This window comes from Myotis yumanensis, unplaced genomic scaffold (genome assembly GCF_028538775.1).
Source record: "Myotis yumanensis isolate MYYU_CA2020_CCGP unplaced genomic scaffold, mMyoYum1.0.hap1 SCAF_8, whole genome shotgun sequence".
Lineage (NCBI taxonomy): Eukaryota > Metazoa > Chordata > Mammalia > Chiroptera > Vespertilionidae > Myotis > Myotis yumanensis.
The window spans coordinates 41,109,834-41,132,654 of record NW_027223759.1 but is presented as its reverse complement, the minus strand read 5'-3'; the positions used below and the strand labels follow the sequence as shown (position 1 = coordinate 41,132,654).

The window sequence follows — 22,821 nt, the reverse complement described above, 5'->3', positions numbered from 1 at the left end:
CCGAAAATCCCCCACCCACCCCCGCCCCGGCCCCGGCTGACGCAAGAAGCTCGCGGGCGGGGGGCGGGAAGGGGCCGCGGGCCGGGGGCCGGGTGGGCGGCGGCGGCGGCGGCGGCGCCGGGAGGAGGGCGGCACGGGCTCCCGGGGCCCTGCGCTCCGGGCGCCCTTCCCGCAAGTGAAGCCAGCACTCTCCGCCCGAGATTAGGGGTTGTTTGCCGAAGGCCTCTCGGGGTCAGACGCTTCGGAGCAGTTTAAACAGTTGGAACAAACGCGGCGGGGGCCCGGCTCCGGCGCGGGTGTAGCAGCTGCGCCTCCCTGATTTGGAGCCGAGTACCGGGCCCGGCTTTATCTCGCCTCGCCGCCCGCGAGTGGCGCCAGCCGGGGGCGGGGGCTCACGCCTGGGACCCGGCGGTGCGCGCCGCGAGGGGCCCTCTTGCCCTCTGTCCCCTCCGGGGCCGGGGCTGGAGGGACTTGCCCAGGGGAAGTGGGGCCGCGCGGGGACCTCGTGCTCCCGGTCACCCTGGACGCCCTCCGCCGGCTCCCACGCGCTCAGTCCGGCGGCGCAGGACCCGAGGGCAGAGAAGTCTCTCTCGGGCGGAGACCGTTCTTTTCCCACCGAAGCTCACACACCGCACCGCAGACGGCGTCCTGTAGCGCTGCGCGACTTCGACATGCCATCGTCTTTATACGTTTCTTTTCACGTACTCGGGATATAATTTTAAAAGTGAACATTTTAAAAAGTTATCAAATAGTTTGTATAGTATAGTAGGGATCCGTTCTGTAAAAACATGTGCTTAGGAAAAAAGGTGAAAGTTCACTAAATATTAATAGTTGTAGGATCACGAATGATTTTTATTTTTTTCTGTTACTTTATGTTTTCAATCTATGATGAATATACATTACATTTTACATTAAAAACAATTACATAAAAGTGAATCACTGCCCACAAAACTTAAAGTTCTTGAAAACAGGAATGTTGTGACATCTTAAAGATTTAAAAAAAAGAATAAATGGGTTTTTTTTCTTTTCTGTATTAATAGTATAACTTTAACAAGTATGGTTTTAAGTTTCTAGCTTCTTGATATTATGCAAAACCAGGTGAAGTAGAGCCAGCGGTGGTGGTTTTACTATTTCATTCAAAAAACTTCTCTCTCTCTCTCTCTCTCTCTCTCTCACACACACACACACACCCACCCACACACACACATGACCATAGCAGGTCAACACTCAACTTACTTTCTCTAGGTTGCATAATTTGAACACTCCCAGGTTTTATCAGTAAACTTATATGTTCAAATATTCCTTGAGGTAAGTGAAGCCTAAATTAATCGCTTGTAATTGAAGCAAGCTTCTTCAGCTTGAATTAAACCCTTTCAGATGTTATGTGAAAAGCCTGTAAAATGATCTGCACACTGAAAAAGAAGCCTTAGAAGAAATTATTTACAATGAACCTGACATGAAACTTGCAGAAACAAAGTAACATTTCTGACTCAAAGAAGGGCAAAGAGTATATTGTTTAACAATTCGAGTTACTTATTAACTACTACATCCCAGAAGGTAGACAATGAACCCAAGAGATAGGAGATACCAAAGTCATATATGACATAGCTGCTGCCCTCAAGGAGTTTATAAAGTATTTGGTATTTCCTTGTTAAGCAACAAATTTCCATTGAGTTTAGACTGAATGAAATTACTTTTACAAAACTGCAATTGCTGGGAGTATATTATTTCAGCCACCTGCAGAGTATTTTCAAAGGGAGTAGAACAATATCAGAAGAGTCTGAACATGTTTAAGAAAAATAAACACTAAGGAAAGCTGTTTGGTACTGAATGGTGGTTCAGCACACAAGCAAAAAGGGAACCCTGGTCTCAGACCGCTCATGTCAAGCAGATTTCCAGTCTTGGCAAACACTGAAATGGGACTGTCTTCATGTAAGACTTTAGGCCTTGCCCTCTACACTTACATATTGTGCTGTGGGGGCACCACTACTAGACGTTAAGAAGCTCCAGAGGAACAGGAAAGATAATGCCTGTTTTTCTCTCCTGTCCTGGTGCCAAGGGATTCCTTTTTATTGCCAGGATCTCCTACCTACTATTTATTTTTCCCCCTAATTGCTTTCACATTCTACTAACCCTTCTACATTTCCATTCATGTCTGAATTCTCTGCTGTCTTTGGAAACACAACCTTCCATATATGCTTGAAACTGTCAGAATTATAATATTTGCTCTAGAGTTGAAATAAGCATTATCAAATAAGCCTTCTGAGCACAGCGTTTGGATAATGATAATGCAATGACCCATTTATTTCACCTTCTCTGTGATCTAAGCTGCCAAGTTTGCAAGGCCCAAGAAAGTACTTACTGTTTCAAAACCTTTCATTACCTTGAGGTGTCTTTCCTCTTCTTTTCACTTTCCCTTGATTGTACTCCATGTTTGAGCCAGAAAATATCCAGACTCTGTTGGAATTATGGTTTAAGTTCTAAATTTAACAATTGGAGTTATTAGTTTATACTTGGAGTGTATCAGGCAGTTAGTTTTTTTTTTTTTTAAAAAAAATATATTTTGTTGTTTTTTTACAGAAAGGAAGGGAGAGGGACAGAGAGTCAGAAACATCGATCAGCTGCCTCCTGCACACCACACCCCCTACTGGGGATGTGCCCGCAAACACGGTACATGCCCTTGACTGGAATCGAACCTGGGACCCTTCAGTCCGCAGGCCAACGCTCTATCCACTGAGCCAAACCGGTTAGGGCAGGCAGTTAGTTTTTAAAGATGGCACCTAAAAAAATCACCACCCCCACGCCCAATATTATGTAGTTTTCTGACACTGAATCAAGGGTGGCCCTATGACTTGCTTTAAATTATGGATGGAGGCTGGAAGTGACATGATGTCAGGTCTCCACTTTAAAAAGATCTGACTGCTTTTAATGTTACACTCTTAGAAGTCAAGTAAAAAGTTTAAAATTTTCATGGGAAGAGGGGCTATGGGGAGAAGTCCTGTGGGATGAGTCTCCAAGTGGTGAGAGAAACTATGTGAACAAAATCACCAGACATGTGAGTGAAGAAACCATCTTGGCCCTTCCAGCCCACCTAGTCATGCCCCAGAGGACTCCAGCCCCAGCTGCTATCTGACTGCAACTATACACTGAGTGGCCAGATTATTATGACCACTCCATCAGTACTTCATTGGGCCACCTTTTGCCTTCAATACTGCGGCGATTCTTCTTGGCATTGACTCCACGAGATGTTGAAAGGCAATGCGAGGAATCTGACACCATGCCTGATGAATAGCACTGTCCAGTTCTGTGAGGTTTAATGGTTGTGGAACCAGCTGCTGGATGGTTCTTTTAACTTCGTCCCACAAATGCTCAAATGGATTGAGTTATGGTGATTGTGGAGGCCACGTAAGCAAGGTAAAGTCTCCCTCATGTTCTTGAAACCACTCCTGCACAATACGAGCACCGTGGCATGGCTCATTGTCTTGTTGGAAAAAGCCATCTCCATTGGGATACGCCATCAACATGATAGCATGAACTTGATCAGCAACGATACTTAGGTATGTTGTGCTATTCAGACGTTGTTCCACACGAATTAAAGGGCCCAAATCATGCCAGGAAAACATGCCCTAAAGCATAACACTGCCCCCACCAGCTTGAAGGGTTGTACTCATGCATGTGGGGTGCATGCTTTCATGCTGTTTCCGCCAAATTCTCACTCTGCCATCTGCATGATGCAACTGGAAACGTAATTCATCAGACCACATGACTTTTTTCCAGTGCTCGACTGTCCAATCCTTGTGTTCCTGTGCGAATTGGAGACGTTTTATCTTGGTAACTGCAGACAGCAAAGGTGTTCGAACAGGCCTTTGGCTTCCATATCCCATATGATGCAGTGTACGGCTAATTTGCCTACAAACGTCAGGTGGTCATAATAATCTGGCCACTCAGTGTATATGACGACTCCAACAAGACCAGCAGAAGCCTGCCTGGCTGAGCCTCATCAGAATAAAGAATTGTGAGAGATTATAATAAACTGTTTTTAGCCACTATGTTTTGGTGAGGCTAACCAAAACAGCATATATTGATTATCAATATATTGAATATCAAGGGTATGTTTTCTCCTGGCTGCTTTTTGTTTGTTAACCCATCACTGTGAGCACATATAGGCACGGTACCTTCCAATTTAATAGTGTCTCAAACCCTCAGAAGCAAACTGACCTCCCTGTGCATAAGGAAGTTATCTTCCCTATAATATATGCTTGTTGCTACATACAAAGTAACACCTCCTCACAGCATGCACCAGTATCATACCATTAGATAAGTGATGGAGAGATATTCTACTTATCAAACACACTTAAGGAATTCAGACATTTCATCAATTAAGTAGGTGGAGGTTACAGAGATTCTGGACCTGACATGATCTTATTTAAACCAGTTATGGAAGATACTTTCTGAAAATCTGCTGAGGGAATTTGAACTTCAGGAATAGCATGCCCAGTGGATAAACTGAACTCCAGTACAGCAGTGTTCAGAATAATTAGTGTATTAATTTCAAAACACACCCATAACCTTGGTTCCTTGGTGTGCATACCTCACTATGCAAACTACTAATACAAAGAGCTGTAAATCTCCAAAGCCAGTTTTAACTTGTAGTTTCCTGCTCATAATACAAACAGTGCTCTGTAGAAACTGCAGTGCAATGCATAAAGAGAAAAATCCAGAAGTTTAAAAGAGTGCTTTTGAATTATATGTGGTGATACCTATTAAAATATACATGCACAGAAAAAAAAAGACTGAAAATATGCTTAAAATGTTAACCATAATTAGCCCTCACTGGTGGGCTTAGAACTCGGCCCTCGAACCAAAGGGTTTCAGGTTTGATTCCCTGTCAAGGGCACATACCCGGGTTGCAGGTTCCATTCCTGGTCCCTGTCGTTGGGGGAATGTGTGGGAGGCAACCAATGGATGTGTTTCTCTCACATCTATGATTCTCTCTCTCTCTTTCCTCCCTCCCTTACATTCTCTCTAAAAATCAATGGGAAAAATATCCCCAGGTGAGGATTGACAACAACAACAACAAAAAAATGTTAACCACAATTATTCTGATGGGTGATGATTTTATTTTTCTGCATTTTCCTAAATAAACATATATTACTTTTATAATAATAAGCAAAAAATGTGGGGGGTGGGGGTAGGAGGGGTTATGGGAGGAATATGGGCTTCCCCCCAAGCTATTGGGTCCACTTCATTTTCAAATTAAATTTTAATTACATGCTTTGCAAATCTTTCTGTATCAAGAAACAAACTAAAGTGGAGCCTGGAGAATTTGACCACATCTTTAAGTGTGGTTTAAGGGTCTAAAAATCCTTTGCCCTTTCAATCTACTGCTATATTTGCAAAGTTTCGCTCAGCAGACTAGGACAAGGATGGAATTTTGTGAGTACATTGAGTAGAGCACAAAGAACTACAGCTTTGGAGTATATGCAAAGTTGCCCATACATAACACTGTTGTATGGAGAAAATAAACAGAGTACAGAAAAACACTTATGCCTAGAGCTATGTCAGCAAGGCCAGTTACCAATTTTTTTTTTTATATATTTTATTGATTTTTTACAGAAAGGAAGGGAGAGAGATAGAGAGTTAGAAACATCAATCAGCTGCCTCCTGCACATCTCCTACTGGGGATGTGCCCGCAACCCAGGTACATGCCCTTGACCGGAATCGAACCCGGGACCTTTCAGTCCACAGGCCGACGCTCTATCCACCGAGCCAAACCGGTTTCGGCAGTTACCAATTTTTAATAATGGGCATCAAATATCAGATAATTTTCACTTTCCTCTTTCTACTTTTCTGCACTGTTCAAATTCTTACAGTAAGCATTTTTAGAATTAGGGTAAAAATCAGTTAAATTCTTTTCATTTTGACAAACAAAAAGCAAGACACTCTGATGGACAAACAGAGTATCCCCATGGGCAGACCTTGCAGACAAAGCCTTTAACACTCTTGGAGACTGGAATGTCAAAAAAGGGAAGTAAGTTTTGCCAAGATAGTTATCTTCTGGCATTTACTATACCATGGACTCTTATTTTGGCTTTTGAGGAATATTATAATTAAAATAACCATTCAAGGTCTTCTTGCTCAGAGATGGCAAGTAGATTTTACTTTGCCAACTCCAGTTGGTTTGGTAGTGGCTTCCCACAATGCTTTGCTGAGAAGAATTCAGAAGCAGCTTCCTAATTTGGTAGAAAATTTTCAGTGATTGATTAATAATGTCTGCCATAGACACAGAATGACAGGAGTGGTGGCATACATCAGGTGTTTTCCCTCCCTGATTTAGTGCAACATTTGAAGAAATAGGGGTGAAGTGGTTACCAATGATCACTAGCTATTGGCAGAGCCAGGAGTAGAATAATATTTCCTGACTCCTGATACTATGTTCTTCTTATGCAACAAATTGACTTGGACTTTTGAAGGAAAATCTAGTACTGGGCCAGACCTGAAGGGCCAGGTGTAAATTTTATTTACATGTCAGCACCTTATTTTTGGAGGAGATTAATAACCCAATTTATTAATGATAATAATTCTATCATGTATTTGATTCCCACAAATCATGGAGATGTGATTAGGCCCAATATTATAAATCAGGAGGCTACAAAACAGTTGAGTTGCTCAAAACTCAAGAAAATAATTACCTAAAACTGGCTGATTCTAAAACTCGGGCTCAATCTACTCTAGGTTAGGTCTCTGTAGAGTCCCTTGTCTGTGCAGTATTTACTGAGAGTACTCACAGCAAAGCTCCCTGAAGATTACATTTTTCCACATTCTGTTTAATTAATTCCCCAGGGACAGAATGATAAAGTAGTTTTCACTAGATAGATAACTTGCAAACAAACATGAGAACAGAATTCTACATTTAAGAACCTCAAAGTGAAGAGCAGGGAGAAACTAAATGGATTGTTTGCAACTTCAGCCTTTCTACCTAATGGCGGGGCTTTTACCTTTCTATTTTAATGATGAGGTCTAAGAACAAGGTATAAAATGTACCGACAAGACTATAAGCTATTGTGACCCTTGCACTTCCTCCAATAATTAAAGTCCTCTGGCTGTATGCTTCTAAAAGGCCTAAGATACTAGTAAAGGGGTGGGCAAACTTTTTGACTCGAGGGCCACAATGGGTTCTTAAACTGGACCGGAGGGCCGGAACAAAAGCATGGATGGAGTGTTTGTGTGAACTAATATAAATTCAAACTAAACATCATTACATAAAAGGGTATGGTCTTTTTTTTTTTTTTTTTTTAGTTTTATTCATTTCAAACGGGCCGGATCCGGCCCACGGGCCGTAGTCTGCCCACGGCTGTACTAGTAACTTGAATGCTAGTTTAGGGCTTTCTCTTCTTATAAGATTCAGGTATCTGTTCATCACATTTTCTTTCTCCTGATGGAAGATAAAATATTTCAGTCTTCGGGGTTCATAAACTGTCAAAAGTTGGTGATAGTGGTAACACACAATGGAGTCAAGACAGTCTCTTCAATAAATGGTGTTGGGAAAATTGGACAGATACATGCCAAAAAAAAAATAAAACTAGACCACCAACTTACACCATACACAAAAATAAACTCAAAATGGATAAAGGACTTAAATGTAAGATGGGAAACCATAAAAATACTAGAGGAATCCAAAGGCAACAAAATCTCAGACATATGCTGAAGCAATTTCTTCACTGATACAGCTCCTAGGGCATTGGAAACTAAAGAGAAAATAAACAAATGGGACTACATCAAAATAAAAAGCTTTTGTACAGCAAAAGAAACCATCAACAAAACAACAAGAAAGCCCACTGCATGGGAGAACATATTTGCCAATGTTATCACCAATAAGTGTTTAATCTCCAACATTTATAGGGAACTCTTACAACTTAACAAAAGGAAGATAAAAAATCCAATAAAAAATGGGCAGAGGACCTAAATAGACACCTTTCAAAAGAGGACATTCAGAAAGCTAAGAGACATATGAAAACATGCTCAAAGTCACTAATCATCCAAGAGATGCAAATCAAAACAACAATGAGGTACCATCTCACACCTGTCAGAATGGCTATCATCAACAAATCAACAAAGGACAAGTGCTGGAGAGGATGCGGAGAAAAAGGAACCCTCCTGCACTGCTGGAGGGAGTGCAGACTGGTGCAGCCACTATGGAAGACAGTATGGAGTTTCCTCAAAAAGTTAAAAATGGAACTCCCATTTGACCCAGTAATCCCTCTTCTAGGAATATATCCCAAGAAACCAGAAACACCAATCAGAAAGGATATATGCATCCCAATGTTCATAGCAGCACAATTTATCATAGCTAAGATTTGGAAACAGCCTAAGTGCCCATCAACAGATGAATGGATTAGAAAACTGTGGTACATCTACACAATGGAATACTACACTGCTGTAAAAAAGAAGGAATTCTTACCATTTGCCACTGCATGGATGGAACTGGAGAATATTATGCTAAGTGAAATAAGCCAGTCAGAGAAGGATAAATACCACATGATCTCACTCATTTGTGGAATATTATGAACAACATGAACTGATGAACAAGGACAGATCCAGAGATGGAGAGGCATTGATCGGACCGTCGGGCCTCAGAGGGAAGGTAGGGGAGGGTGGGGATAAGGGGGAGAGATCAACCAAAGGACTTATATGCAAGCATATAGGCCTAACCAATGGACACGGACAATGGGTGGGGGTGGGGGTGAGGGCATGAGTGGGGGGATAGGGGGTAATGTGGGGATAAGGACACACATGTAATAACTTAATCAATAAAAAAAGGTAAAACAAACAAACAAAAAGAATTCACCTGTCTTTTTAAAATTGAGTTTGGACTGTGGGCCATGTACTTTATATGGATTATTTCATTTAATCTTCTCAGAAAGCCAATGACATCAGTATATTATTACCCCTTTAGAAATGAGGAAACTGAAGCTTGGAGAGGCTAGCTAATTTCATCTATGGTCAAGCAGTGAGTAAGTAGCTGAGCAGGTCACTCTGGCTCTAAAGTTCTTAAGCATGAAGATTTGCTGCCTCCCATGGATATTTAAAAAAAATGGCAAGGGTTAATTGGGGATTCAGGTAGCAATGTTTTGCCAAAAATTATCCATCCAATTTATTCACTTAAAAACCAGCAGTTGATGAGGGTACCATGCTGGGGGAAGACCAAGATGAATTCTACTCTCAAGGTCCTTATGGCCCAGTAATAAAAAATCACAATAGCCCATTTCCAAGAATTGGCGAACGCCACAGATGAAGCAGGCACTTGAGCTACCCAATCTAATGGCAAAGGGTCAGAGTTGTCTCTTCACGTTTATGAAAACTGACACAATGTGTTTTTTTCCAAACAGCCTTATTGAAGTATAATTGACATATAATAAATGACACATACTTAAAGTATACAATTTTATAAGTTTTGATTATATATATATAGAGACATTAATGCAATCCAGGTAATGAACATTTCCATCACTCCCAAAAATTTGCTTGTGCCTCTCTTTTTTTTTAATCCTTATTCCAGGATATGTTTTATTGATTTTCAGAGAAAGAGAAAGAGAGAAACATTGATTGGTTGCCTCCTGTACTCACCCTGACCAGGAATTGAACCTGCAACCTTTTGGTATACAGGATGACACTCCAACTGAGTCACCCAGCCAGGTCTGCTTGTGCCTAATTTTAATTCTGCATCTCCCTGTCCCCCATTTCATCCCCAGGCAACCATTGATCTACATTCTGTAACTATGAATTAATTTGCATGTTCTAGAACAGGGGTGGGCAAACTTTTTGACTCGAGGGCCACAATGGGTTCTTAAACTGGACCGGAGGGCCGGAACAAAAGCATGGATGGAGTGTTTGTGTGAACTAATATAAATTCAAACTAAACATCATTACATAAAAGGGTATGGTCTTTTTTTTTTTTTAGTTTTATTCATTTCAAACAGGCCGGATCCGGCCCGCAGGCCGTAGTTTGCCCACGGCTGTTCTAGAATATTATAACTGGAATCATGTTATGTATTTTCTTTTAAGAAATAACCTGGCTTCTTTCACTCTGCATAATTGAGATTCATATATTGGCTTGCATGAATTAATACTTAATTCCACTTTATTGTTGGGTAGTGTTCATGGTGTGGATATACCATAATTTGTTTATCCATTCACATATTGATAGGCATTGTGTTGTTTCCATTTTTTAGATCTTACAAATAAAGCTTCTGAACATTCATGGACAAGCTTTTGTATAGATATACATTTCATTTCTCTTGGGTAAGTACCTAGGAGAATGACTGGGTATTATGGTAGGAGTATGTTTAACTTTATATGAATCTGCTAGACCTATTCCTATTTACATTCCCACCAGCAATCTATCAGAGTTCCAGGTCTTCCATATCCTTGCCAAGACTACTTGGTATAGTCATTCTAAAGTACACAGACACACACACACACACACACATACACACACGCGCGCGTGCGAGTCACTGTGGTTTTAATTTGCATTTAATTTTCATTCCCCTAATGACTAAAGATGTTGACTATTGTTTCATGGCACAGCGGTTTTAATGTATAATGTAATGTTTTCTATATGTTCACTGAAAGGAAGGGATACATCCCTACAATATACTTCACTTTTAAAAATTATGCTGTTAGATAATTAAAACCATGCTGTTAGATATGGTAAGAAAATGTCATTAACTATTAATTTAAAAGACATAAAAATTCCAGAAAATATAAAATATGTACCTTCGTGCATATTTGAGTTCTGAAAAAAAGAAACTACAAAATACTACTTTCAACTGGTGCCTCAGAATTTCTTCTACACATCATGCTTTGATGGACCCACTTGTGTTTCCTGAACTGCTTTGAGAAGCAGCAACTATTACCATTTTTTTCTCCTTGATTCCTTTTCCTTTGAAACCCTTGTTATTACCATAAACAATTTTAATGAACTTAGTTAAAATACTCTATTAACTACCTTGACAAGGTCACTGCAGTTTTTTTTAAAAAGGCTGTAAACACTAGATAGATAATTTGTGACAATAGTGACTTATAAGACAGAAAGTTTTTATTGTACACTATACACTACCTTTTCCATAAAGGAACATTATGGAGGCATTTCTTTTTCTTTCTTTTTTATTGTTTAAAGTATTACAAATAGTAGTACATATGTCTCCTGTTTTTTCCCAGTTGACCTTCACCCAGCCTTATGGAGGCATTTCTTGCTAAAGTTTGCCTATTCTAGTCTCTTGAGGAAGTAAATACTGTATTATCAGCATTATGTCCTCTCAATTTCAATTGTGCACTCCAGGAAGGTCACTTAATCTCCTTATAATCAATACAAATAATAAAGAATCATTGTGTGTACTGTGTGTTGTGCCCTATGTGAGACTTGAGTTTATTGAGCACCTACTATGTATGAGGTTTTACTTCCACGCACTTTATATGTGTCACTTCTAATCCTCACAACAACCACTTTACAGGTGATAAAGCTGAGTTCAATCTGATACAGTAAATTGGCCAAGGTCAGCCAGTCCCATGATTCAGTAACTTGTCAGAGTTCATGTGAAATCCTAGGTTTAACTCATTCCATAACCTTTGCTCTATTCACTGGGCCAAGCTAGGTCCCAAGATACTACCCAATGCTTTGTGAATAATTAAATAATGTAGGGACTATGATCTATACCATTTTTGTCACATGACACACAGTTATTAAAATTCGGTGGCACATCAAAAAATATGTTTTTTGCGGATCTGACCAAAAAATAGGTATAATTTTGATCCATTCACACCGGATGGCTATTGTTGTGTGGCTGTTGTCATTCTTTAATTTGATAATCTAAGAGAAAAGAGGTCAGTGCCCCTGACCAAATAGTTAGGTATTGCATGTTTTAAAAATTCTTGCGGCATACCAGTATGCCTCTTGCTGCACACCAGTTGAAAATCGCTGACCTATACAATAATTTTTGCCATGGACCTTATTTAAATGAATGACAATCTTTGAAGAGTGAAGTAATATAAATTGTGCCATAATTTCCATGTTGAAATTCAATTTAAGATGTCCATATATTTGTTTTTCTTTCTTGATCGCTGTTTACCAACCCTTTACTATTGATCGTAAATACATTGCAAATAAAAGTTCCTAGAAATCTGTATCTGATTGCTAGTAGCTCATGGGTAAATTTGAAGAATATCACTCTAAGAGGCATAATTCAGATTTTATAATATGATTCCAGGTCCATGGTCTTCAAAGCTAATTGCCAATCAGTGCCAAATTCAATAATGGAACTTTACCCAAATTATCTCTTTTACTACAGATCACTTTCATGAATGAAATAATCTATACCTTGCTCTGAGTGAGCTATGCATTGATCATTGGCCAGAGAGTAAATGTCTTACTTCTTAGGAGCCTTAAGTAGAAGAGTGTGTGTGTTAGGAGGAAATTTGCACTAACATGGCTATAAGAAAAAACAACCAACAGGTACGTCTTAAAAGAACATAATAATAGTATAAAAATATTATAGTACCTTTAAAGATATAGCAGCCTTGATATGTATATTAAACACTGTAGAGCAAAGCAGTTCAAATGAACAAAAGATAAGGTTATTAAGAGTTTGAACATAAAAAGGTAAAGGAATATCATGGAAAACCCCCAAGTAACCTCACTTCTACATCGATCATTAAATAAATATTTGTTAAATGAATGAATAATTGTATCAGTAGATTTGTTGATTCCTAAGATTTCTTCCAAAATTAGCACTGCTTTTATAAGAAGATGACAGGAAAGAGAGTACATTATATAATCACTGTTTTGTTGTGTTGTATTAGGGCTCATATTAAAAATATCAGCTGCTAGTATGGTTAGAGACCATGGTGTTTATGGTGAAAGAGGGAAACTATATATGTTGTTTTATAAATGTTTCTTATTAATAGATTTATAACATTCATTTTCTACTCATCAAGGAATTATTCTGAGTCAAAGGAACATGATCTTGAGGGGTGTCTTTGTAATATGAGGTTTGCTTTATTGCACTAGTAGAATGTCAGGCTCCAGTCAGAAAATATTTTTATAATTTAAAATAATGGCAGTGGAAAATAAGGAATAATTCTTAGTGTTCTTTGTAACATTTTATGTTTGTAACTTAGAAGTCCTTGCTGGCTGAATTCTGTGGTACTACTGCTAAGAATATGCTGAAATGTTAGTGTCTTAATTTCAAATCCACGTAATACTTAGTACATTAGAGCGAATGACCTCTGCTATTCCCTTTTACATTGTGACTTAATTCAGAATTATTTTCCAACTCACTTTTATATATACCCAAAGTCACACAGGATTGTGTGTGCTATGTAAGCCCATTGGCGCACTGTGAGCCTGCAGAAGGGGATCAATATTTATTTCAGCTGCTTACCTTTGATCTAAGCCAGCGATTTTCAAACAGTGTGCCATGGGACGCTGGTGTGCCACAAGAATTTTTAAAATATGCAATATCTGACTATTTATTCAGGGCATTGACCTCTTTTCCCTTTGATTGTCAAATAAAAAAAATTACAACAGCCATCACAATAACTGTCCAGTGTGAATGAATCAAAATTATACCTATTTTTTGTCAGATCTGCAAAAAGTATGTTTTTTTTGGTGTGCCGCAGAATTTTAGTAATTAGTTTATGTGTGTCATAAGATGAAAAAAGTTGAAAATCACTGGTCTAAACAAATCTGGCATTGCTGCAACAAGACAACTTCAGGGACTCAGAAAATAGTTCTTTCCTTGCCTAATACAAAATTTTTTAAAAAGTCTCCTATTGTTTATAAAGTTAGCAGGAAAGCAGACATCCTGATCACAAGGGCTGATGATTATGGACCTCCTGTCTGAAGACAGAATCAGTAACCAGTCCTGTTTAGCTAAGAACAGCTCAGTGTAACAGCACCAATAGGAATCCCCCCTCCCCCATGTAATTATTCCTTTTCTTCTTCTCATAAAAACCCCTTACTTCACCCTGTAATTGAGACTATTTATCTTTCTACCTAAATCTGTATACCCCAAATTGCAATTCTTTGATTTCAAATAAATGCCTCGAAATGGATTCTTGTTGGTTTTTTCTTTTTTCAGGTTGATAATAAGAAATACTATATATTAGGTCTTCGTCACATTTCTGGTACTGAGCTCCTAAAACCCTTGTAATGTCTTAAGTTAGGAGAGCAGGGAACGTGTCTTTTGTTATGTTAATGAGAAAGTACCGGAAGATTGGGGGCTGGTTGCCAGGGGAGCCAACTGCGTGATTAGAAGGTTGGAGCTTTCAGTCCCACTCCCCAACCTCTGGGAGGGGAGAGGAACTAAGGATTGAGTTCAATCAACAGTGGCCAATGATTTAATCAGTTGTGACCCTGTAATGCGGCCTCTATAAAACACAAAAGGAGAGGGTTCGGAGAACTTCTGGTTGGTGGACAGGTGGAGATTCCGGGAGAGTGATGTATCTGAGGAGGGCATGGAAGCTTCGAGATCTTTCACGATACTTTGTCTTATACATCTCTTCCATCGGGCCATGCCCCGGGTTATATCCTTTATAACAAACTGGTGATCTAGTAAGTAACATGTTTCTCTGAGTTCTATGAACCACTCTAGCAAATTAATTAAACCCAAAGAGGGGGTTGTTGGAACTTCTGATCTATTAGAAGCACAGGTGACAATCTGGACTTATGACTGGCATCGGAAGTGGAGGGTGGACAGTCTTGTAGGACTGAACTCTTATCCTGTGGGATCTGACACTATCTCAGGTAGATGTCTGAACTGAGTTGAACTGTAGGCAATCCAGTTGTGGAAAAACTCCTCCACCCAACACACATTGGAATTGGTATCATAACCCTTTAATTATTTATTCATTCCTATTGACCATTTTTCTATTGTGTTGTCAATTTTTTATCTTATTTATTTCAAGTAGTGCTTTGAATGTATGTTTGTATGTATGTGATATGAATAATTTGTAATATGAGTTGAAAATACTTTTTCTCAGTTTGCCATTTTTTCATTTATTTTTAAAAAATAAAATTTACATTCAATACTATTTTATATTAATTTCAAGCCATATTTTTACTTTAACTATGGTGATTTATTTTTTGCCACACAGCATTAAAATTTTTTTTTACATAATTGAGTCTATCAATTTTTAAATGGGTCTGATTTGAATCCTCATCAAGAAGAATGCTGGCTTTTAGCATAACGTCTATGTTTTTTATCACGTTAAAGAAGTACTCATCTGCCCTGGCTGGGTAGCTCAGTTGGTTGGATTCAAGGTTGTGGGTTCAAGGTTGTGGGTTCAATCCCTGGTCAGGGCACATACAAAATTCAACCAATGAATGCACAAATAAGTGGAACAACAAATCAATGTCTTTCTCTCTCTCTCTTTCTCAAAAATCAATTAAAAATTTTTATTTAAAAAAGTACTCTTCTATTCCTATTTTGTGTGCTTTTTATAACACTGTGAATCTATAAGCATTTCAATAAATACCAACCACAATAAAACTATTCTTCTGACCTATCTATCCTCCCAAACTCCAGTCTCTTGCTGATCACTCCCACTGGTGGAACTAGACAGAAGACAGGAAAAGGAAGTGCCCAAAGGTCAGCTTCCATAGCACAGAGCAGGAGAGAGAAGGGTAGAAAGTAGATCTGGAAGAGCAGACATAGTAGATCCAATGCAGAAGCCAATAACAGCTAACAAGGCAGCCTCTCCATTAGTTGAAAACAAAAAGGTTACTAGAGGTGGCAAAAGCAATTTTCTTGAAGCCAGTAGCATCACTTTTGTGTATAGAAGTGGGGCCTCAGTTTTAGGCCTTTTTACATTTTGGAAAGCTGCTCATACTAACCCTTTCTACAGCTAATGTTAACAGGCCCAGGGATTGCATTTCCTGGTCAGGACTGACTGAGCTTTTGAATATAGATTCCCTCCATATCTAGCACCTTATTTTAAAAAACTTGCCATTCCTTCCTCAAACCTAAAAATAATGTTCTAGTACAGTGGTCGGCAAACTGCAGCTCGCGAGCCACAGGCAGCTCTTTGGCCCTTTGAGTGTGGCTCTTCCACAAAATACCACGTGCAGGAGTGCACGTACAGTGCAATTGAAACTTCGTGGCCCATGCGCAGAGGTTGGTATTTTGTGGAAGAGCCACACTCAAGGGGCCAAAGAGCCGCATGTGGCTCTCGAGCAGCAGTTTGTCGACCACTGTTCTAGTATGATGAGTATTAGACGGGTCAGTTGTCAGCACCGGAACCAAACACTGTATCTTTGGGAAAGAATCCAGCAGAACATGCCCTTGTTACTGACACCTTGGCCAGCCTCCAGGGGTGTCCTGTTCAGGCCTACCTCAGATGCCTCACACCTCAGCAGCCCTGGCTTGGAGGACAGAGATTTCACGTGACTGTACCACACGATGCCCTCTTGGATGGGCTGGTTCTTCCCTTCGGCCAAACATGTGGAAACTGTTCCAAAGTCCACAGCAAACCTGGCCTTCTACTATACAGGCTGTATATTCTGGGAGAAATTGCAGGTCATGGGGTTGCCAGACAAAATAGAGGACACCCAGGTAAATTTGAATTTCAGAGAAGCAACGAATAATTTTTAGTATAATTACTTCACAAACATTGCAAGGGACATCCTTACATCAAAAATTTATTCATTGTTTAGATGAAGTTCAAATTCAACTGTTCATCCCATATTTTTCTTTGACAAATCTGGCAACCCTCATCACAGGGCTGTTCCCAAAATAATTCTCCACTATGCTTCCTACTCCCTCCTCCAATTTCAAAACCCCTCCACCGGAATTAGATTCACTAAAGTGATAAGACAACCTAGGAGGGGTGTTAAGATTTACTTTTGAGGCCTTTGCTTCTGACTTTAACTCCCATTAGCAGGGATTAATTTATCTGATCAGTAACTTGGTTCGGGCACTAAGAAGGACATTTCCGTGGTGGTTGAGAACAAGGGTGGATCGTGAAAATGTTCAATCCCAGCAGGGGTGTGGAGAGGGAGGATGGGTGAAGCTTAAAGGAATGCATGCAGGAAAGGGAATGTTGAAGAGCACTTGTACCATGTGACAGTTTTGCCTGACTGGGATCTTGGCATTCTTTCCTCCTCCATTCTCCCTTTTTCTCCCTTCTTTATTCAACCCATACTCATCCCCAGGTGCAGGGCATGAGCTAGAGGCTGGGTCTCCGCAGAACAGAAAGCAGAGGCCTGGTGGAGGAAACAACTGCCAAGCAACCAAGGACTGGGAGCAAAACAGACCAGGAGGAGAAATAAAACCAAGAAATATTTTAAAATTAGGCACTTGACATTTAAGAACAAAAAAAAGCCCAAAGTTAGCCAACAACGACTGCTTATTGCCTGATTCAAAACCTCTGAATGACAAAACTTCTGAAGGAGGAAGTGATGGGAGCACGGGGCAGCCTGCTGACCCTTCTTTCTGCCTGAGTACTTCTCCATTCCATCCTCTGGGCAGCAAGGGAGCAGAGACAGACAGCAGCAGCCCTCTCCGCGAAGGCGCTGAACCACACAGCCGCAGCTGACACAGTGGCCCTGTCTCAACTGAATAAACCAGATCACAGACTGATTTTCGGAGACTGACTCCATCTAACCAGCTTTCCCTGATGCTGTGGCCTGAGAGGCAAAGAGTGCAGTCAGTCAGGAGGCAGACAAAGCTTTACCTCACATGGTGCTTCCACGGGGCCTCCTATTGGTGCTGGAGACTGACCGTTCAGGGGAGCCAGCCTTGATAAAGCTGTGAGGTGCAAATATGTGTTTGCTGCTATTTCCTCACCGAGGGTTTTGAGCTGTAGCCAGCATTCCTGAGGCTCTGCTGCAAGGCCCTGCCCAAGTCCAGCCTGTGAAGAAAAACAGAAGGCTCCAATCAAGTAGAGTGGTCAACTCATCTTGGTTTGTCCAGGACTTTCCTGGTTTCAGCACCAAAAGTCCACACCCCAGGACTCCCTTAATCTCAGGTAAACGGGGGCAATTGGTGAACCATAACCAAGATGTTAAGGCTTGGGTACCTGAACGTCCGTTTCCTCAGCTGTACAATGCATGAAATAGCCAACACAGTTTCTCACCTTACTGCCCCATCTAACAGTCCGTGATCTACCCTCATACTCCCAAACAAAATGCACTAGACCCAAGTCCTGAGTTCACTTAATCTGATGATAAACTAATGATTGGTGTGTTAACAGGAAAGGTTGATAGGGTTTGCAGAGAAATTTTAACAATGGCTCTGGGAGGAAGGCGTATGGCTGTAGCCGAGTGGTTCTAATGGGAGGAGTTCAGCTGGGAAGATGGGGTGTGAGGCTCTGTGCCATCCTAAGAGGAAGATATTTTGGGGCAGGTGGGTGTGGAGGCAGCCAGTCTGAGAGAGCTGGGTTGGTGGGCTGGTTTCAGCTGCTCAGCAGGAACAGTAGCCACAGGCAGGGCAGTCTTGTCGGACTTGAGCCAACTTTCACTCTATGATGTGAATCAAGTCCGGTAGTTGAAACCAGAGGCTGAAGAAGAAGGAAAGTATAGTCTACTGATAGCACTATTTTTTTATTTTTAATTTATTTTTTAATTTAAGTTCTTTATTGTTTAATGTATTACATAAGTCTCCTTTTTCCCCCATTGACCTCTCCCAGGCCGCCCCCAACTCCCAGCACATGCCCTTCCCCTCCCCCCACATCTGTGTCCATTGGTTATGCTCATATGCATGCATACAAGTCCTTTGGTTGATCTGTTACTCCAGGGGTCCTCAAACTTTTTAAACAGGGGGCCAGTTCACTGTCCCTCAGACCGTTGGAGGGCCGGATTATAGTTTAAAAAAAACTATGAACAAATTCCTATGCACACTGCACATATCTTATTTTGAAGTAAAAAAACAAAACAGGAACAAATACAATATTTGTATTTGCATGTGGCCCGTGGGCCGTAGTTTGAGGACCCCTGTGACTTACTCCCTCACACCCACTCCCCACCCCCGCCTTCCCTCATAGGTTGGACAGTCTATTTGATGCTTTTATGACTCTAGTTCTGTTTTTGTTCATCAGTTTACGTTGTTCATTATATTCCACAAATGAGTGAGATCATGTGATGTTTATCTTTCTCTGACTGGCTTATTTCACTTAGCATAATGCTCTCCAGTTCCATCCATGCTGTTGCAAATGGTAAGAATTCCTTCTTCTTTTTTTTTTTTAAATATATTTTTATTGATTTTTCACAGAGAGGAAAGGAGAGAGATAGAGAGTTAGAAACATTGATGAGAGAGAAACATCGATCAGCTGCCTCCTGCACGCCCCCTATTGGGGATATGCCCGCAACCAAGGTACATGCCCTTGACCGGAATCGAACCTGGGACCTTTCAGTCCTCAGGCCGATGCTCTATCCACTGAGCCAAACCGGTTAGGGCAGAATTCCTTCTTTTTTATAGCAGCATAGTATTCCATTGTGTAGATGTACCACCGTTTTCTAATCCACTCATCTGCTGATGGGCACTTAGGCTGTTTCCAAATCTTAACTATTGTAAATTGTGCTGCTATGAACATAGGGGTGCTTATATCCTTTCTGATTGGTGTTTCTATTTTCTTGGGATATTTTCCTAGAAGTGGGATTACTGAGTCAAATTACTGGGAAGTTCCATTTTTAATTTTTTGAGGAAACGCCATACTGTTTTTTCACAATGGCTGCACCAGTCTGCATTCCCACCAGCAGTGCAAGAGGGTTCCTTTTTTTCTGCATTCTTTCCAGCACTTGTCATTTGTTGATTTGTTGATAATAGCCATTCTGACAGATGTGAGATGGTACCTCATTGTTGTTTTGATTTGCATCTCTTGGATGATTAGTGACTTTGAGCATGTTTTCATATATCTCTTGGCCTTCTGTATATCCTCTTTTGAAAGGTGTCTATTTAGGTCCTTTGCCCACTTTTTGATTGGATTGTTTATCTTCCTTTTGTTAAGTTGTATGAGTTCCCTATAAATTTTGGAGGTTAAACCTTCCATCATAAAACTACTAGATTTAATAAATGAATTTGGCAATGTAGCAGGATACAAAATTAACACCCAGAAATCTATGATTTTTTAAAAAAATATGTATTTTATTGATTTTTTACAGAGAGGAAGGGAGAGGGATAGAGAGTTAGAAACATTGATGGGAGAGAAACATCAATCAGCTGCCTCCTGCACACCTCCTACTGGGGATGTGCCTGCAACCAAGGTACATGCCCTGGGACCTTTCAGTCCACAGGCCAACGCTCTATCCACTGAGCCAAACCAGTTAGGGCCTATTGCTTTTTTATACATCAATAATGAACTCACAGAAAGAGAAACTAAAAAAAAAAAAAAATCCCATTTACCATTGCAACACAAAAATTAAGGTACCTAGGAATAAATTTAACCAAGGAGGTAAAGGACATGTACTCAGAAAATTACAGAATGCTAAGAAAAGAGAAAGAGGAAGACATAAATAAATGGAAGGATATTCCGTGTTCATGGATTGGTAGGATCAACATCATTAAAATGTCCATCCTACCCAAAGCAATCTATAGATTCAATGCAATCCTCGTTCAAATACCAACAACGTATTTCAAAGATCTAGAACAAACTCTCCAAAAATTCATCTGGAACAAGAAAAGACCCCGAAAAGCTGCAGCAATCTTGAGAAAGAAGAAAGAAGTTGGAAAGATCACAATACCAGATAACAAGCTGTATTACAAAGCCACTGCTCTCAAAACTGCCTGGTACTGGCATAGGAACAGACATATAGATCAATGGAACAGAACAGAGAACCCAGAAATCGACCCAAGCCATTATGCCCAATTAATATTTGACATAGGAGCATACAATGGAGTCAAGACAGTCTCTTCAATAAATGGTGCTGGGAAAATTGGACAGATACATGCAAACTAGACTACCAACTTACACCATACACAAAAATAAACTCAAAATGGATAAAGGACTTAAATGGAAGACAGGAAACCATAAAAATCTTAGAAGAAGCCATCGGCAGCAAAATAGCAGACATTTGTTGTAGCAGTATCTTTACTGATACAGCTCCTAGGGCAATGGAAACTAAGAAAAAAAACAAAACAAATGGGGCTACATCAAAATAAAAAGCTTCTGCACAGCAAAAGAAATCACCAACAAAACAAGAAAGCCCACTGCATGGGAGAAGATATTTGCCAATGTTATTTATTTATTTTTAAATGCATTTGCTCTAAGCCCCGGTCTGTCATCTGAAATACAGATACACAGTTATCATTTGGAGGTAGTTGGGAGTTCAAACTCTGGAATTAGCACCTACTAACTTTGTGATATTGGGCAAGTATTAGGTGGCCTCACATAAACTTTCTGATATTAGGCCTTTTTTTGACCTGCAGAAACAGGAATGCTACATGGTTAAGCCTGATAACTCACTCTCTCTTTTCCCTGAAATGCAGATAGGCACCAACCTACCTGCCGAAGACCCATGGGAGCCCAGAACAGACAGATGCACACTCCCTGCTCGGTGGTGTGGCTGCCTCCTCTGCCTCCATAGGCAGAGAAGCACAAGGGCTCAGAGACTCCACCAGCTGAACCTAGTGGGCCAGATGCTTCCGGGATGTGGGACACTGACAAACCAAGGTGGATCAGACACCTTAGCTGAATGCAGAACTGCCTTCGAATCCCAGGGTTAGCAAAGAAGAATAAGGCCTTTGACTCATTGCCACAGATTTTTCAGGTTGTTCTGAGAACTGAAGATTTTGTTTTTCCTCTCAGTTCCAGAGCATAGCAGAGGGCTTACATGATGGGGTTTTGCTCTAACAAAACTGGGCCCCATCATAAGCCTTATATCTGTGTTTATAGCAACCACACAATGCATCTGTCTTATTCAATTTAAGCATATACCCACACGTGCACATGCATTTGCGAAGCAAATACAAAACAAATTAGATAACCTCATCATTATCAGAGTACAAAAAAGTTACACTGGATTTTTTTTCTCTCAGTAATGAACAGGAAGCAATAAAGAGAGGAAATATAAAAAACATTTTGCTGTAGTATTAGCATTATAACTAAATAAAATTTATTAACTTAAGTAAATTCACTTGGCTTTTTATATCTCAAGGAATCTAAGAAATAGCTTTCTTACATATAATGAGGAAGTACATCTTTAAGTCTCTTAATATCTTTCTTCCGTATAACACTCCTATGTCTTGCCTGTTCTTTTCTAGTTCATTCTTTTGGCGCTGAAGCAATCTGTTCACAGAAGAAAACACCACAATCCTTAATTCAAATGATAGCTGGGAAAGTCTTTGGACTCCAAGGCCAGCACTTCCCTACTGTGAAGATCCCAAAGATATGATGTCAGAAATCTAAAAAAGAAAACAGAAGAGAGGAAAAGAAAAGAGAAAAGAAAATAACCTTGAAACTGGCTTGGTTTAAATTATCTCTCAAGCTGGATTCTTTCAAATGTGAGAAAGTTCAGCGCTCAACATGTATTAACAAACGGTGTTTACAACAGAAATGCCTGGTTGTGCCTAATAATGGCTTTGCTCTTTGAATTAATTCCTTCCTGGTGACAAAGACTGAGCTCATAAACTATGGGTATGGCTAGGCAGGGCACTTTTGTTTGGCTTGGCTCTCTTGAATGAGTAGAAAAGGCTTGGTTAGGCACCTGGTATTTTGTGGCCAGTAATTATAATACAATTGTTACTCTGCATTACCGAAACTTCATTTTTTGACCAAAAGCCAACTGTACTCTTTAAAGCAAACTTCTTTTGAAAGATTAGTGTGCTTTGA

The 22,821-nt window shown here is 40.2% G+C and overlaps 1 protein-coding gene and 1 long non-coding RNA gene across 2 annotated transcripts in view; both read right to left on the bottom strand.

Annotated features, from left to right (window-relative positions):
• NFE2L2 (NFE2 like bZIP transcription factor 2) overlaps positions 1–17,801 on the bottom strand; it is a 49,803-nt gene extending 32,002 nt beyond the window's left edge. Inside the window, exon 1 of the mRNA XM_070422695.1 lies at positions 17,731–17,801. The gene's annotated coding sequence lies outside the window, so the exon portion shown is untranslated. The remainder of the gene's footprint in view (positions 1–17,730) is intronic.
• A 4,425-nt stretch (positions 17,802–22,226) lies between these two features.
• The window catches only part of LOC139015209 (uncharacterized), a 93,544-nt gene continuing 92,949 nt past the window's right edge, over positions 22,227–22,821 (bottom strand). The window contains exon 3 of the long non-coding RNA XR_011472421.1: positions 22,227–22,394. This is a non-coding gene — a long non-coding RNA (uncharacterized lncRNA). The remainder of the gene's footprint in view (positions 22,395–22,821) is intronic.